Source organism: Oxyura jamaicensis, chromosome 2, assembly GCF_011077185.1.
Source record: "Oxyura jamaicensis isolate SHBP4307 breed ruddy duck chromosome 2, BPBGC_Ojam_1.0, whole genome shotgun sequence".
In the NCBI taxonomy this organism is placed as follows: domain Eukaryota; kingdom Metazoa; phylum Chordata; class Aves; order Anseriformes; family Anatidae; genus Oxyura; species Oxyura jamaicensis.
Genome location: NC_048894.1, coordinates 28,916,638 through 28,934,792, shown reverse-complemented (window position 1 = coordinate 28,934,792; position 18,155 = coordinate 28,916,638). Strand labels below are relative to the sequence as shown.

General features: G+C 35.4%; 1 protein-coding gene across 6 annotated transcripts in view; it reads left to right on the top strand.

Annotated features, from left to right (window-relative positions):
* The first annotated feature begins 1,243 nt into the window (after positions 1-1,243).
* Positions 1,244-18,155, top strand: part of THSD7A (thrombospondin type 1 domain containing 7A) — a 271,309-nt gene continuing 254,397 nt past the window's right edge. For all 6 annotated transcript variants that reach the window (XM_035319518.1, XM_035319521.1, XM_035319519.1 and 3 more), the window contains exon 1: positions 1,244-1,261. The gene's annotated coding sequence lies outside the window, so the exon portion shown is untranslated. The remainder of the gene's footprint in view (positions 1,262-18,155) is intronic.

The following is an 18,155-nucleotide window of genomic DNA, read 5'->3' as shown; positions in this document are numbered from 1 at the left end:
CTCTCTCTCTCCCTCTCTTCTCTCTCTCTCCCTCTCTTCTCTCTCTCCTTTGTGTTTTTATTAAGTGGAAGTCTTGGTTTTATTTCGTAACAGAATGAAAGTGATCATGAGACTACCCAGAATAGGTTAGTAACAATTTTGTCATAATGTTAACATTTATGTGTATATAGGTCTTATATTCCTATCTTGAGATTAGCCAGTATCATAAAAAAAGGTTGTCAGAAATATCTAGTTTTCAAAAATTTGATTTTTATAAACACACTTCTGGGTGCTGTGATTCTTTGTTTAAAAATGTGCTGGTTGAAGTCTTTTTATGGAAAAAGTTTTTCTCCCTTTGCTTTCAGTGTGACTGAAAGTCTAAATGCAGTGTTTTCGACTCCTGCCACTCTTTGAGCTCAATGCTGTCACTGAACAGAGGAGATGTATTCTCCCATTGACTTTAATGTATGTAAGATTGGATTCTAATAGTCCAATAGCTGTGTAATTTGGTGTTGTTCCTCCAATTAAATACAAAAACATTAATCTCAAAATAACAGCAGACGGGCCAAGACATTTTGAGAAATCCACTATAATGACTATGTGATTATGTTAATTATTGGTCGCATGTAAATCTTCTTAAAGATGATGGATGGAAGCCCCAGATAGAAACGGTAGTAACAATACACCTTTTGTGGTCTCAGAAGTTAATTTAATAAATGTTTTGGAGATTGACTAATATACATGTAATGACTTTTTTGTTTAGGTCAATGTAAAGTCTAATATATCTTGGAGATTAGTATTGATCAGGGTAAAGCCAAAATCAATCTTGGATTTTGAGAGTCGTTACACTTGGAAATAGGATGCAATACAGAAGATATGCATATATTAGGTTGTGTAAGGCATATAGAGTAATTATGGAAAAAGAAACTTTAAATTAATTGTAGTGTCTAAAAACAAGTGGACAACCTGTTAAAAGGTTAGTTACCTAAATAAGTAATCAGTTGAACTCCTTACATCTTTTCTTAGTTTAAGGGTTGATATCCAACCTTCTTGTAGCCAGTATTAAAGTTCCCTTTTGCTTCAGCAGAGAAGGAATGTTGTTGTTGAGGAAAAGGTTAGTCTATCTTTGTATAGACGTATTTTTTTGTAAATGGTAAATTGTTTTCTGTCTTGGCTGTCTTAGATGTTCTGGTCAAATTGAATCTGCACAGTTTGAGAAGTGCATGCTTAAAGAAGCGAAAGAGGTAAATTACAATACAATGTACCCTTCAAATATTGCATGGTGAGCATAATCGATTTCACTGAAGGTGAACTAGTGCTGCTTGCAAAATAAGAAATATTCAAATAGAATATATATATATATATATATTTTCCTTATATAAGTTCTCTGGCATGGGTACCATATCTAAAAATAACAGGCTGGAAATTTTGAAGGTCTTTTCAACCAAAGTAATTCTTTCTGAAAATCTGACTTTATTGAGATGCATATTCTGTATAAAGTAAAATAGTTCAAAAAGTTTTTTTTTTTTTTTTTTTTCAAAGATTCTATTGTAGAAGAAATTTTATTTCCACCTCAGATTTTCAGAACATGTTAAGATAAATGAAAGCTGTATTATTTATCTTCTGCACAAAAGTCATCTTCTGGTACAACTTCAGAGAGCTTCAAATAATGTTCTCCACAAGTAATTGATATAATTCCATTGATGTCAGATGATTTGATCTATCATCTAGCCTTATATGTCTCACAATTATAGTTATGTTGATAGGTTATGCATTTATATTTATAAATGTATATAATATGTAAATAATATAAGATTATGTGATAAATGATTAAGTCCCAAATAGGATTTTTGTGATTTATTAAGCGAATAGAGGCAAGCAAACAGCGCTGGGGGCACCGGGAGTCTCTGCTCTACCAGGACGCACACCTGTTACATCAGGTGTCTGATTTTTATGTTCCTAGACTAATACATATTCATCACTATTCCTAGAAAAGGCAGGGTTATTATAATTAGTTCTTGGAATCCAAACCCTCTCTGGACGCATGCGTATCAGTCTCTGGTGGTCTTTCTGGGGGTCTCTTGTGCTGAAGGCTCATAGTCTTCCTCCCAGGCTTTGTCCTTCGGTCGTCCTTCAACTCTCCCTTTCTCCTTATTTGGTGGATCTCTTTGCTGGTTATCAGAGGCTTGCGCAGCGTCCCATGCAAAAGTCTGCAGTTTCCTAAAAAAAAACTCCTTGGTCCTCTCCCAGACTAGAGTCCCAATGTTCGCCCTTCAAACCCTCTATTTACACAAATTGCTGGATCGTTCCTTTGCATGATACAAGAACTATGTACACTAATCACTCTGTTTTTCTTAAATAGGAGCTTATATTTCATCATGCAGCCCTAGCATTGTTCTATACTGACATGAATCAAATAAACACATTTCACAATTATATATAATCTTAATGATATATCTGACTGCAAAGGGAAGTTTTGAATATGCATCTGTATTACCCCATCAATTTGAGGGACTTGAGGTCTTGTCCTTGAAAATGATAGCTTAATATGAAAATGCAACCTGTTGATATTAAAAAGGATCTTAAGAGCTGCTCCACTAAGAGATATTTAGCTATTAATAAAGAGTTATATCCCAGGTACAGTATTAGTTTGTATTCTGTGAGAGCAAAGTGCAAAGGTTATAGCTAGAAATTCTCAGGCTAGGAAAGTCCATTTACCAGAGCAGCTGTTCTTATTAGAGGACTTTTTCTGAATTTTCGTAAATTATACTCAAAGAAAAACTGCAGTGTGTGTATTAAGAAACTGTAATTTTTGTACCTGAAATAACACTTTGAAATGTATTAGCAGGAATTTTTAGAGAGAGGACTAATGCCTTCTTTTGCTATACTGAAAGCAGCAAATCCAATACAGTTACTTTTGATTTAAGGAAGGATGAGGGGAAAACAAATCTGACAACTGTTTTTCATAATAAAATTGTTTAAATGTCAGAATTAACCTATTCTTGAAAATGCCTCAGAAAATACGACTTTTAGTGTAGAAATATTCTTCCTGCTGAAATGTTTTGGATGAAATTTGCAAATGATTATTTTCCAATTAAGTATCCCCTGAGATTGGCAGTTTTACTAACTAGAAGAAATTTGTCCAAAACCGTATCTAATGCTTCCCATTATTCTGTTTCAAATGCTTTTCTTTTTAAAAAGGAAGATTATAGAACTGATTTAGAGTTGTCATCCTTTAACTTTCCCGAAAGAATGAAGCTGTATAACAGTAATATTTCTGGAGTGGAAGTGAAATCCAAGCAAAAATGGGAAAAAAAGACAGTTTCAGAAGATTACTTAGACAAGATGCAAGGAAGATTATATTTTCTGGGTTTTGGTGTTTTGTTATTTATGGTAGTGCATAAAGGTCAGAAAAAGTAGTCATTCTCCATTGTGCTCAACCTTGATATTAGCACTTGCTCACTGTAGGAATTATTAATTAAAATAAATTATTAATAAAACAGAGAAAGACCTGATCTATTTTGAGATGCCTAATCAGCCTTGAGATGCATATGAGTTTATCACAGCAACTTCTCCTTAAGAGAATGGAATTCCTATGAAAATGTACTTCATATGTGAGTCCTTTAATGAGAAAAGATATTATCAAAATTGATGCAGCCACCCAATTTTTCATATATTTTCTTTTAATTGTTGATGGTTCTGTTCAAAATGGGTCAGCTTTTCACTGCAAGCTGACTTTGAGAAGCTTTGGAATCAGTATGAAAGTTGACCTACATTTTTGAACTAGGACTTCAGAAACTGGGCTGACAAAAATCAAGCTCTTTAAACTTTTTTTTCTGTGTATAGAAATGTTGTGTGGTCACTGGTTTATTCCCACTCAAAATTTCATGTATTAAGTATGCATTTTATTTATTCATTAATCGTATTCACTAAATGAAGTTAATTCTCATTTATGTTTGTGTAAGAACACAGGTTGCTCAAATTGCATCTAGGTATGTCTCTAAAAAGATCATGTATGTCTAAAAATTAGTTTCTTATAGTTTTAAAGGTTTTGTTGCTTTTTAGTAATGGAATTTAGTGTTGTTGAAGTAAAATACTATTTTGCTTTTTAAAGCAGTAGGTTATTATATCTATCACAAATACATTGTTATAAAGTGTTTTTTTTTTTTTTTTTTTTTTTTTTTTTTTTTTCTGTCTGACCTTCTCCAGGCCTTTCATGATCCTCTAGTAAGCCTGAACAGCTTTTGTCTTCCCAAACTTTACTGCGTAAAAGGATGGCATATCCTCAGTCTTTGCCATACAGCAGAATCTGTAATGGTTGAAGATGAGTGATACTTGAGATTTTTGGCACTGACACTAGTATTTTGTTGTAATTTGATATTTTACACATTGATCTTGTCAGACTTAACAAATTTTCTGTGAGCATGTACAAGGTCCACATAAATGAGAAAAATGAGCATAGAAAGCATCCAGAGCACAGAAACTGTGGGCATGATCTGATCCACCAACTCCAAAGATGGTGGAAAGACTTTCATTAGTGTGGGTCTTCTTGGATGACTTTTATGTACTCTTTAGACCATTTCTAATCCATTAAATTGCACTACTTTCTAGGAGAACCTCTTCCAATGATTTGTGATTTTTGGTCTACAACAAATGTAGCTTTGTTTGTCTTAGAAATGTTTACTGTTTTTGTGATGAAGGTTCCTCTGCTCCACCAAAGTTTTTAGGAACATTTGGGGTTATCACTTTTTTGTGTGTTCTGATTTAGGAAAGAAGCTGGTCATGACTTGAACAGAACTTCATAGTTCTTTGACATGCAAGTAGCAATTTTGGTGATCCAGATGCTTGGTCAACTTGCAAAATCATTAGAAGCAACCTTATTTGGCAAAAAGAGAAAAATATTATACATAGTTCTGCTACAAATAAATTTACATTATGAATTTATATTAGTAGAAGAGAAGGATTAATTGTGGGACACTGGAATTAAATGCCTCCCGTCTGAATCATAGAATGGCCTGGGTTAAAAAGGACCTTAAAGATCATCTAGTTTCAACCCCCCTGCTCTGGGCAGGGTTGCCAACCACTAGAGCAGACTGCCCAGAGCCACATCCATCTTGGCCTTGAATGCAGTGGCTCCCATCTGAATGAGTGTACACTCAAGGCACAACTTGTCATAGAAATGCTACAGATGAAACAAAGGCCATTTTCTATTACTGTTTATTCTACTTTTTGCTAAATAAAAAGTGCAGACAATGGAGACTAACAACACTTATTTAATGATGTAAAAGTAGATTCAAGTTATTCAGATCAAGTAATTAGAATCCTTCTGTTGCTTAACTTTTTTTTTTTTTTTTTTTTTTTTTTAAATCTAATCTTTGCTATATATAGTCTTGTAGTTAGCCCTATAAGCAGTTGCATAATGTAATGTCACTTTATACTCTGAACCACATTTTAAGCCTGGCAGCCAATTGCCGTTCAGTGCAACTAGTATAGGAAGAATGGCTTTGGATAAAATTGCTTTGTGATGCCTTTTAGAAATGAACTTTTGTCATCTTTTTTGCTTGTTTCTCATGAACAAAGGAGACATTTTCTCTCAGAGATATAAACGGAAAGTATGATAATGAGTAGAAAATTCCTTCCCTTAGTCTGGGTTGCAGTACAAAGAAAAATTGAGTTTCTGTTTTCAGACTTTATCAGCTGTTTGGAACAAATTTGACTTAAGGTCACAGCTAAAACATTTATTTAACTAGTCTTGACATAGAACTTTATATCTTAATAGGCTTCCAAAAGAAATTAATAATTCAGAAATATGTCTGTTAGGAAATTATTTAAAAGACTGTTTTTAAGCTAATAGTCATTTGTTACCTATGTAACGTAATTTCTGAAGAACAGTTCTCCAGTAGAAAATAATGTATGGCAAGTCTACAGTAAGTGAATAATTTGCCAGTCTTCAATATGTAAAACATATTCTTCTACTTGCATGCTGTCATTAGTTCTTCTAACTAAGTGTATCAGCTTATATACTTCCATATTTACGTTTGGACTTGGACACTGAAGGATGTAAAAGAGTAGAAGGAGTTAGACTGCAGTTTGGTTTATCCAAAAATATGCAGTATGATCAGGTCCTGATAAATACCACATACCATATAATTCAGGGGATTTTTTTTGATGGCTTCATTGCAGTTAGAAAACTTTCCTCGTCGTTTAGAAGATAGAAAAGTTCATCGCATGCTTTAAAGTAAGGAGCTCAGTTGTGATGTTGGATAGTGCTAATGCTTCTGCAGGAATTCATATCCCTGCGTTTAAGACTTCAGGAGTTTTTTAGTGTATCTTTTCTATTTTTTTTCTTATAGTATAAAAAATAATATGGCACTAGCCAGAAAAGGGGGACTATTTTATTTTCCTTTACTAGTTCAAAAACTATGTTAGCAACCTCTAAATCAGTTATTGGACACATATTTTTTGCAGTTCTTGATACATTGCAAATAAAATGTTGTTGGTGTAAAGGAGTTTTTAATATGTTAGATGTTTAATACTGATGGGGAATAGAAATGAAATTACATTAGTATTTCTATTGAAACAGATGAAAGTTTTCAGAAACTTTTCAACATTGATAAATAATTGATTCTTAGGAAAGATTATAAGAAACAGAGGTAGCACATAGCGATGTTTTGCTTAGAGGTTACTATCAACTTCTGGTAGTCAGCAGTTTGGTATTTTGAAAGTCTAGATTTTTGCCCGAGCATCATGTTTAATGACTTATGCTTTAAGTCATAAAAAAATGCTACCACAAGCATCCATATTTGTTGTCTTGAGATCCTTCTGCAACCTTGAGCATTCTGAATTATTATCATTATTGCTTCATCCATCTTCCAGAAAGTTTTTGTTGAACACTAAAGATTCTTCTGGAACAATGCCAATAACCTTGCATCATTGTGAAAATGATCCTTTTTTTAACTTTAGCTTTTTGTTTCCTGTCTCTCAATCAGATGTTAATACCTGTCTACTAATTATGATCTACCAATTATGAATACGCACACCTAAAATAATCCAGCAAAGTAATTTATTTAAGAGACTTTTATGAGGAATGGTCAGAAAGATTTCTGGAAATTCAATATCACTGTGGTAACAGCATTACCAATTCTCAAGTTCTTTAAAGAACTCTAGTAAATGCTTATTCTGATTTTTCTCTACAGAATTCATACTGATGTTACTTCAGTATAATGTCTATATTCATACGTAGGATAATTCCATTCTTCATTATATTTTCAACCAATTTGCCCATTTCAGAAAGTGGACTTAAGAGCATGTTCCCTGTGTACTCTCTGGGATCTTTTTTTTTTTTTTTTTTTTTTTAATTGTCATCACATTTGCCATCTTCCATTCCAGTGATACAGTCTGATTTCAGAAATAAATATTTTCATATTTGGTCCTTCAGAGCTCTTGGATTAATACATTCTGGTCCTGATTATTTGTTGCTATCCACTTTCTTAACTTGTTCTGAAACCTTTTTTGCTGACCCTTTAGTTTGTAAAGTTTCTCAAGCTCATTGTACAAAGCAAAAGGGGAAAACAAGCAACCCATCTCTTGAGTGAAATCTCTGAGCTGTTTGCCATTACAGAGGACTCATATCATTTTTATTTATTTATTTTTGCTATAGCTTTATTTTACTTCAGTATTTCTTTTTTTGTCCTTTTTTTTTTTTTTTTTTTTTTTTGTCCAACAATACTTTCTAGCTATTTTTTATTATTATTATTTTTTATGATTGGTTGGGGGAAAAATGTTTATTATGGTTATTATTAGTCTCTGTTTTAAAAGGTTGTCCAAAGTTGTTTTGGCCCCTCTTCCTGTAGTTTAAACTTGCTGATTATTTTTGCATTTGCCAGGTTTTGCACTTGCCAAGATTGGGATGTCCTTTTGTTTTCTTTGTAACACTGACTTTTTTGGTTCTGTTAATCTCTTTTGATTAATTAATTTGATAGATGATACACCAGTGCTGTATGGCTCTGATTAATTGTCTTTAGATACACCACTGTTGTCTTTTAAACTGACTAATGTTTTTTAGACTTTGTATATAGGTCTCCTATTTGAAGTTGTTAGAAGTGGTATAGGTCAGTCTTAGCAAGGTGATGATTACTCTAGTTCTTAACTGTGGTAGATTTGTTCATCTTTTGTGATTATTTTGAATTACAGTGTTATTACAGAATGGTCCTTCAGTAACAGTGGGTTTGAATGAGATCTCATGCAATACTGAGCACTGAATGAAGTGTTGTTTTCCTTATCTTTTGTGTTTTTAACTGGTACTCCACTTTTATCCAATCTGATTATGGGGAGTGACTACAGTAGGAAGACACTATAACTGTTGTATTTTTCTATTTTTCTGACTTTCTCGTATCTCTCCCTCGCCCTCTTTTTTTTTTTTTTTTTTTTTTTCAGAGATTGGTGATAATAAACATAGCCCAAATACCACACTATTCTCAATTAAGTGAATAGAAGTTCTAACATATTTACATATTTTTGAATAGTTAACTTTCCTTCACTTGTGAGTAAAGGTATATATCTAAATGTATCTATTTGCAGGTAGAATATGTTATGTACATTTATAGAACATAAATATTATGTGTTTGTATAATATATATACTTATATATTCTATATAGTGTTTTCATGAATATAGTTCCTTTACAGATGTATCCCGTCCTCTCATTCCAGTGTCATTTATATCCTCTGTCATACTCTTTCTACTACCATTACATATATGTAATAGAGATCTATTAATATTCTATTTACTTTACATGAATAAATTACCATTTCATACATAGGCGTGTATATCCACATGCACACAATCACAGAGACATATATGAATTCACATAGTCCGATTTTTGTTTTTAGCATTAATATAACAGCATGGACATATTTGATCTTAGCCTCATTACTAGCTTTTATATATCCTGGTTAATCCTTAAACTATGTTGTTTTTTGTTGTTGTTTGTTTGCTTGTTTGTTTTTAAATCAGATTTAATCAGATTTTTGAGATCTGATTTAATTTTGTAGCCATTCTTCTTCCTGTTAAAATTATGGCAGCATTGTATGAGAGTTCATTCAGGTGTCACAGAATCTGAAGTTTATACTGAGATGCTTCAAAATAGCGGCTGGCGTCAAACATAATTTTAGATAGTCCCATATTCTCCTGAACAAAATCTGCAGTGCAGCTTCACCTGGAGGCAGGGATTTTGGGGGTCCTGGAATATATGTACTTTTACAGAGTTTAAATTCTAACCCCGCAATTTTACTCTTTGCTTCAGCAGGATGTGACAATCATTCCTTATGAACTATAATTCTGTAAATTTTTGGAAAAAGTTGTTGTGACAAAAGTTCTGAAAAGAAAGGTGCAATAGAAACCCAGTCTGCATAGCTGAGTAAAATTCATACCTTTGTCTTTGGACCTGGCTCTGGTTTCTCCTTCTGAACGTGCTGTTGTATTTTGAGAAGATTTATTCAAAAAAATACTAAATGTATTCTTTTTCTTGAAACAACTCTCTGTGATATGAGAATTGCAGGCTGAGAAGCAGCACCTGTATGTGGGTATTCATCACAGATGCAAACAGTGCCACTAAAGCTTTTCATTCATAAGCCAGTGGTTCAGTGAGAGTGTTGGCATGATCCACAGGAATTCAAGTGCCCCCCTTAGCTGGGGGCAGAGGAAACTTTCTGTCATTCATGTCCTGTTTTTATGTAGCAAAGCAGGAGGGACTCACTGACAACAGAGTGCTTTGCATGGGCTTTCAGTGAGGGTGAACATTAGACCCAGGTAAAAATTTTATGCTATCAAGTGCTGTGATTGAAGCATTTTGTCTAGCAGATACATACTCTTGAGAGATCTGATTTATTGCCTGTATGCCATATTAACACTGCTATTTCTCATGCATTCAAACATTCAGAGGATTGTATCAGTGTTTCCAATGGTGGTACCACCATTGGTATATGTGTCTTTTGGTGTCCTTCCAAACCATGAATTCAGAAGCATTATGAAAATACTGCCCTTAGCCCATGATGGGTAAGGACATTCCTGTTTTGTTTTGTTTTGTTTTGTTTTGTTTTGTTTTGTTTTCCTAGTGGTTAAGTGCAACAAAGAGCCTCTGTGTGCTAAGTAAACTTCAGGAAAGGGTTTAGCTGTGTCTGAACAACAGAATTAAGAAATACTGGACTTTGGAAACAAAGCAGGAAGGATTGAAGCAATTTTTTTTCAGCTGAGAGGGTACATTAACAGAATAAATAAAATAAAAGGATAACAATGGTCTCTATTTAAGTAAGCTAGAAGAGTTTTTAAAATGTGTTTGAAATCTGGATGTTAGTTTAATAGTGTAGTCAGTGCTGAAGAAGGGCATGTGGGATTGCGCCAGCATTGCTCAACCCTGCACTGCAGTGCTTCCAGCAGGAAGCTGTTGCAGATGAGGAAAAGGTTTCAGGTGCTTTATTATTATTATTATTATTATTATTTATTGTTATTTTTTTTTTGTTTTTTTAAAGATATGCTTGGTTAATACCCAGTATTTATTTACTGTGGCCTCCTGCGTAATACTGATTATAAGTAACATTGAACTAGAGTACATCTGTGTTTGATTTTAAAAATAATAAACTGGAAAGCATTGGTTGGGCTCATTTAAGTAATTGTGCTTTGTTTTCATACTGAGAAAAGTTGCTTCTTGTTAGGAGAAGAACCAAATGTTTGCATGTTTCCTTAAATAGTCTGATTTACTTGATGTAGGTGCTTTTTCTCCTAATGAATTCCAATACAAACAATGATGGCAAGACAGTCTGAAGATTTTTACTAACAGTAAGAATACACATTCATATAATCTTTGTTTGATTTAATCTTGCCTACCAGCAATAAAGACTTGGGCATCTTGTTTTTTTGTCTGCTAATTGGTTTTTGTCAGGGCTGCACAGGATTAAACACTTCTTTTATAGGCGATGTGAAAGTCAAAAGCCTGAGGGGATGAGGATGGTGGAAATTCTTCTGTTGGCCTCAGAAGGAACTAAGACTGAGCCAGAAATGTTTCACTGTCCTCCTCGTGAATGCTGTTTTCTCCGTAGCTCCATGTCTAAATGCACAATTACTGGGAAAAGGAGAAAAATTCATGTGAGCTTTTGTTTCTCTTTTAGTCCTGGAATCCTGTTTGTGTAAATGCTTTTTACTTAGTAACGTTAGAAATAATTAAAATAATTAAGGTGGAGAAATGAAGGAGCCTTTTATTGTTTGTCATGTGAGAGAGAACTTGAAAATAAAACTATGATTAATAATTTAGTATTAAATCGCATTGAACTGTGGCTGTAGGAGAAGGGAGGTTCTGACATTTTAATTCCCAAGATTAAAAAAAGAATAAAAGAACAGTTTATTCCGTGGTTGGACAGTTTTCTGTGAGAGATGGTGGTTTTCCTGTGTTGTATACTAACTCCACTGAAATGGGTTTGAATTTCTCTGTACTCTAGTTTGGTTTGGACTTGTAAAAATGAACACGTTGCTTGGAGGTATAATGTGGCATATCCTTAAAGATCCCGTGTGGCCCTTTGTGAATGAGATTAACATCCTGCCTCTGCTTTCAGCCGACCAGAAGTTGTACAGAAAGTGATGAGCACTTATTAAACTCCAGGGGAGACCTGAGCTATTTTCCATCAGTAGGCTGTTCTTGCTACAGGTTTCCCTCTGGCTTGAATACAAAGCAGGGTAAGAAATGCTAAACTTCAATCCTCTTCAGGCATTTTATCATCTCATATGATCATCTGACTTCCAGTTAAGTACTCTGTAGAAAGTTTGCCAAGTCAGCCCGTTCTTAGCATCTTGCAGAAGCCAGTGTTGAGTTGCTGTTCCCTCTTCAGCCTTAAGATCCAACACCTCTGCTGTGAAAAATGCTTCACTTTCTTGGTTGTTCTTCATTGTACCTTTTGATTTTAACATTGTTTTTTGGCCCTGCAGCTACCTGAGGTGGGATCTTGCTTCCATTTAATTGGCAGCCTGTATACCCCAGGCCTTGGTGTGTGTGCAGTCGGCTCCCTCCTGGCCTCTTGTCTTGACCTTCAGCACTGTACCTCGCATCTCAGTCTGCTGGCATGGACCGTGTCCCTCTGAGGGACCCATCAGCAGTGCTGTGCTGGGGGTGTTTTTTCAGGATAAAATCAATTTAATTTGCTTTAAGATTGCCATAAGGAGAAATATGCCATGAAGTCTCTCTTCCTGGGAGTAATTTACAACAGGCAAAATCTGTCACAGAGCATTAGTTGCACTCAGTCATGCTGTGCTGATAAGAAAAGAGCAAGTGAAACTAAAATGTTTTGAAAACAGTTTATCTCAAAAATAAATCTGTTAGCATTTCTCTCAGTTATTCTGTACACAGTGTGTACCATTATGAAGACAGGATCTTTTAGGAATTAGGCTGCTGTGGTCAATGTTTTGAATCTTAAGATCTCAGGCCTCTGACTCTCTTGCCCCTATTGTGAGTGGTTTTGATGTTGTATGAAATATTGTCTTCCAATGGGAAGTAAGGAGCAAATAAACTCTTAGCATTTGGAGAGCCACCATATATTAACCCAATGGGTCTAATATATGATAATTTCACTGACCCTGATAAAGATACAGACCTTGCTTCACCCTTAAAGTTATCTTTAGTGATATGATCAGTCTTAATATTTGGTGGGGATTAAGCAAATATAGGAATCAATAAAAAAAAAAAAAAAAAAAAAAAAAAAAGAAAAAAGAAAAAAACACCATCTACAGGTATCTATCTCCATGGGATCTAATGCCTTTGTCTAGATTTGGTATGAGATAATTTACTTGTCTGAGCTCTCTATTGGTCTTCTTTGTGCTTTCAACATATGTGCTAATTGCTGCCAACAGGCAGATAGCCCTTAGTCTCCTCCTAGAATCCAAGTTCTCTGTTCTGGAATCTGGTCTTTATATGTCTTTGTGAAGAACACTACATGTTTTCTGGATCTGAAGGCATAAAATATTACTTCAAGTAATTGCTATTTAATAACCTATTTTATATTTTGAACAAATAGAATGACATTGTCACTGCAAAACACTAATATGCCGTTCTAATTTCTTAGAATACAGGAGAAATAGCTTTTGAACATTTCTGTCTTTTACCTTGGAAATAACATCAAAGGACACCAAGTTTTTAACTCTGAATTCATTGCTTGATAACTTAGATGTTCCTTTCAATACACTTACAAGAGTATCACTGTAGCATATGAGTTCCTGAAAAGTGCTTTCATGATCAAACTAGCCAGGATAGTTTCAGCCATAGCCTTAACAATTACTGTTTATTTTGTCTAATGAAGCATGACCCTAAAAACTGTATTTAATTTACATTATTAAGTGTAAATTCATCTATGATTTAATTTATCTTTTTCTTGAGTCTAACTGTTTTAATAAATTGAGTTCTGGTAGAAACTGGAATATTGAAGCAGCATAACATTGAATTATTGCAGAATCTGCTCTACAAATTCATTCTGAGTTGATTAAAGCAGACAGCTCACAACCCTTAAATCAGCATGATCACAGAAGTGATTCTCATTGCTGAGAAATGTCACAGCAATACAAATGTTTCATTTAGAAAATAGATTAGCTCATCTTAGTGGAGGTGAATAAAAGGGGTGATTTGTTACAGTTTCTGTGTGCTCTGTTCAAAATCTTTTGGATATTCTCATTATATTATTGACAAAATTGAGGATAGTTAAGATTGTTGGAACTATTTAAGATTATTTTGCGTTCTTGCTCACTATATACTATATATCCTATATATCCTCAGATAGGATGGCAGTATAGTTTTTTTCTCAGGAAAACTGAAATCTGATACTATAACTCAACATCAATACAGTTAGTGCGAGTCCAGTCTAATCTTACAGAAAACATATTTTAGTGTTTTCTTTCCTGGGTCAAATCATAGTAAGAAAAAACAGTTATAAAATTAGTCCAATTACTTGGTGAAAAAACGTATATCTTATCAAGAGTAAATTTTATTAAACTTCTCCTTTAAGGCAATTTGGTGGTTTTACTTGGGTGGGCAGCTGAGCTCCACCACAACCGCTCTCTCACTCCCCCTCCTCAAAGAGGAGCGGGAGAAAATACGATGAAAAGGGCTCAAGGGTTGAGATAAGGACAGGGAGATCGCACAGTAATCATTGTGATGGGCAAAACAGACAGCACAGGGATTTAGTAAGATTTATTACCTATTACTAATAAGCTGGAGAAGTGAGAAACAAAGGAAAGAAACCAAAGGACCTTCCCCCCCATCCACCCTCTTCCACCTCCTCCCCCTGAGGAGGGGAATGGGGGTTATGGTCAGTCTATAGCGCTTCTTCTCTGCTGCTCCTTCTCAATCACTCTCATCCCCTGTGCTGTGGGGTCCCTCCCACAGGATGCAGTCCTTGCTGAACTGATCCAGCGTGGGCTTCCCACAGGCAGCAGCTCTTCAAGAACTGCTCCAGATATGGGTCTGTACCACAGGGTCCATCCCTCAGGAGCAAACTGCTCCAACCTGGATCCCCCACGGGCAGCAGCTCCTGGCAGGTCACCTGCTCCTGTGTGGTCTCCTCTCCATGGGCTACAGGAACGGCCCGGAATCTGCTCCGGCAGGGGTCTTCCACAGGCCGCAGTCTCTGTCGGTGCAGGTCCACCTGCTCCACCATGGTCTCCTCCACGGGCTGCAGTGTGGAACCCTGCTCCACCGTAGTACTCCATGGGCTTCAGGGGGACAGCCTGCTTCACCATGGTCCTCACCACAGGCGGCAGGGGACTTCTGCTCTGGCGCCTGGAGCACCTCTCCCCCTCCTTCTTCACTGACCTTGGTGCCTGCAACAACAAATTTTGCAGGCTTTGCTTGGTTTGTCCATGCCAAAGTAATGAATGGTGATGAGCGGTAAAGAAGTAAGAAGTTTTGTAAATAAAACAAAAGAAAGATATGTACCAGTACTGAGAATTTCGTGAGGAGTACTGAACACAAGCTAAATTCTGTCCAAGACTTCCGAAAAGTTCTAAAGACTTTCCAAGACTCCTAAATCCTCCTCTATCACTGTCAGCCAGTAAACCACACTATGTTTTCCCCACAGGTCACAAACCAGAAAAAATATGTTCAAAGTTTTATCCAGATTGTGATATTCTAAAGCTTAGTGCTTTGTTTACTATAGGATATGCTCACTCCTGAATGAGTGTGACTGGAATTCAGCTTGGTACATTTTTAAAGGAAAAATTTTGTCCTACAAGTCCTCATTTTAAATTGGGATATTTTTCTCTACTCTTCTTCAAGAGCAACATAATTTTGATATATAGCTGAAATTGGGAAATATAAATTACATTTTAGTGTTTATCAATACACTGACAAACACTGCTGAATTGTTTTTTTTTTTTTTTTCTTTTTTTTCTGAAATTCCATTTTCTGTCTGTGGAGAATCATTTTTTTTTGCATAATAAATAAGTTTAGAAACTGTCATTCAACTACCAAAAATGTTTAATTTGAATCTTTAAAAATGGGCCACAGCAAATGAATTTAATTAGGGCATGCTGTCCCAGAAAAACTCCTGCTTGACTTTGAAGATCTGGAACAAAAGTTGTCATTAGAAGGCAGCTGACTACAGGAGGGAAGAGACTGTATATTTTTTTTCTAAATTGATGCTTTTTATTTTTATTTTAAGAGTACGTAAGCACATCAGTTGAAATTATAGCATGTTTCAGCACAATAAGAGTAATATTTTGTTAAACTTACTGATGTAAAATTGGGCAATTGTTGAGTGTGGTGCTAGCAGCATTGAATTAATAATTTTTTGTAATATCATAATATCATGTGTAATTTTTTAATACTTGCTCTACTGCTGTCTACTCCCCCCCCCCCCCCCCCCCCCCCCCCAGTTTTATGTTTTCTTAGTATGTAAGTGAAAAATATCATATTGCACAAAAGCTTTCCTGAACTGTTTTTAATCATAGAAAGTCCTGGGGCTTCTTCAGTGCCTTAAATGTAGTTAAGGCGTATACTTATCAATATGTATATGGTATCTAATGATGAATACTGGTTTTGGTTATATTCTTGTTTCAGATGACTAATGGATTACAGCGAGACTGCTGTTGGGTGTTACTCACTGGACTTTATTAAAATCCACTACAATCTATGCTGTAGCAGTGGAGTGGGTTTTTACAAGATAGAAGCAATAAACCATGTCCAATTGAAGCAAAGTGCTCTTAGACCTTGTTAGATATAATCTAATACATAGCGTTTCTCTTGTTTTACCCTCTAAACCTAACTGTTTTTGAAAAATGCACATTTCATTGTGCAAATAGCTAGATGGTTAGCTGACCAATTGCCCAAGCAAATATAAGACTAAAATCCTTATTAGAGCAATGATAGTAATGAAAGGATGTTGTTAATTTATAGTCTAAGAGAATGGTTGATAGAATGCTTACCCAGCTCCTGGTCGTAATTTACATTTATCACAGAGTGAGACTAAATTTTATTTTTCTATATTTGTTACTGTTAAAATAGAAGCAGAAATATGTTGTGGAACATTTCAATCAGAACATAAATAATAGTATAACATTTATTTAATTTATTGAGTTTTTATTGTTGAGAATTTATCTCAACATACATGATATAAAGTACAGTGAGCAAAGTACATGAGCCTATTTTATGTCTTAGATAGAAAAGTGTTATTTCCTAACCAGTATTTCTTATTTAAGCATATGTAGTAGAGCTGGAAATATTAGCCAAATATAGTGTAAGCTTTAGAGCTGAGTTTCTGTGTGTATCTGTGCAGTTTTGTTAGTATGTCCTTGCACCACATCTGTAGTCACTCTGCCATACTCCACATTGGCAGAAGTGATCGCACATGTGTTGCTCTGAACCTTTTTTAATGTGTGAAGCATGACTGAAGTAATGTTGAGAAGTATTGAGATTTCTGCAGATGCACAGGGCATTTAGTCACCTTTGGAGTTCTGGAGGATGACTGTGCCATTTTCCGTATGAGTTTCTGACAACACAGGATATCAGAGAGATGTAGGAGTGTGTCACAGGTTGCAAAGATACTCACATTGCTGTAATTTGGGCCTGAGTTTACATATTCTCTACTCCTTATATTATTAGCTATCTGCCATAATGGCCCTTTAATAGGCCACTGGTAGGAAAACTATTATTGCCCACTCTACCCAAATATGGTTCCTGAAATGCTGAAATGTTTTCTAAAACCAGGGAATTGCATGGGCTGTTTAGTAGGGAGAAAAAAAAAATAATAAAAAAAATCCCTTAGTGCTAGAAGAGGTGTCCTCAAGTCAAGGTTTCACATTCTGCATTTCAAAATTCAGAAAGCAAAACCTTCCTCTGCAGTGGGCTAAAGCCCTGGCTGGCCCCTGGAGGAGAGAGGCAGCATCTCACCTTTTCCCATGAGCTGAAGTGGAAGGAAGGTTGGAGATGCTGACCAGGGCAGAGACCAGCAGGAGATCTGGAGAGTGCGACTTACTGCTTCTCCTGCCAGCACAGGGGCAAAGTAAGAGGCTCTTGTTCTCCAAGTAGATGAAAAGCTGAAGAGAAACTAAAGGATTAGTCTCATTCTTTCTGTCTCAGTTGTCTCTTGATAAGGCAACAAAGCTTTGGTCGTTGTGTTGCTTGGGGGTTGGGGTGGCGAACACAGCCTTTCTATGCCTTGAGATTTTCTGCTTGCTCCTAAATATAGTTTTCTGCATTCATGGGCTATAATCGGAGCAGTGGTATAAACTAGTGCTAGTTTTAATCTCTTTCAGCACCCTGTCAAATAGGCTTTGAGAGACTGTATATCATGTATCAAAGAGTTTTTCTCAAAAGTGATACTTCTCTTAAACATTAATGGTAAGTTACACACTATGAACTGGGTTTCTAAAATGAATCACAAAAGATTGGAGTAAACCTCAGAGGGTTTTTCTACAGGAGATAGTCCAGACGTCCAGATGGGTAGATTATTTTATCCTTTTAGCAGTATTAAATACTTACATTCAGTTAAAACTATATAATTAGGTTCCTGCTTATAGTCTGTTTTTCACCATAAAAAGGTAATAATATGTCTTGACTTTTATTTTATTGCAGTCTGGCTTATTTCATAGAATGTAGCTAAACTTCAGTGGAAACTGAGATGGCTTAAAATGGTTTGAAGCTTACTT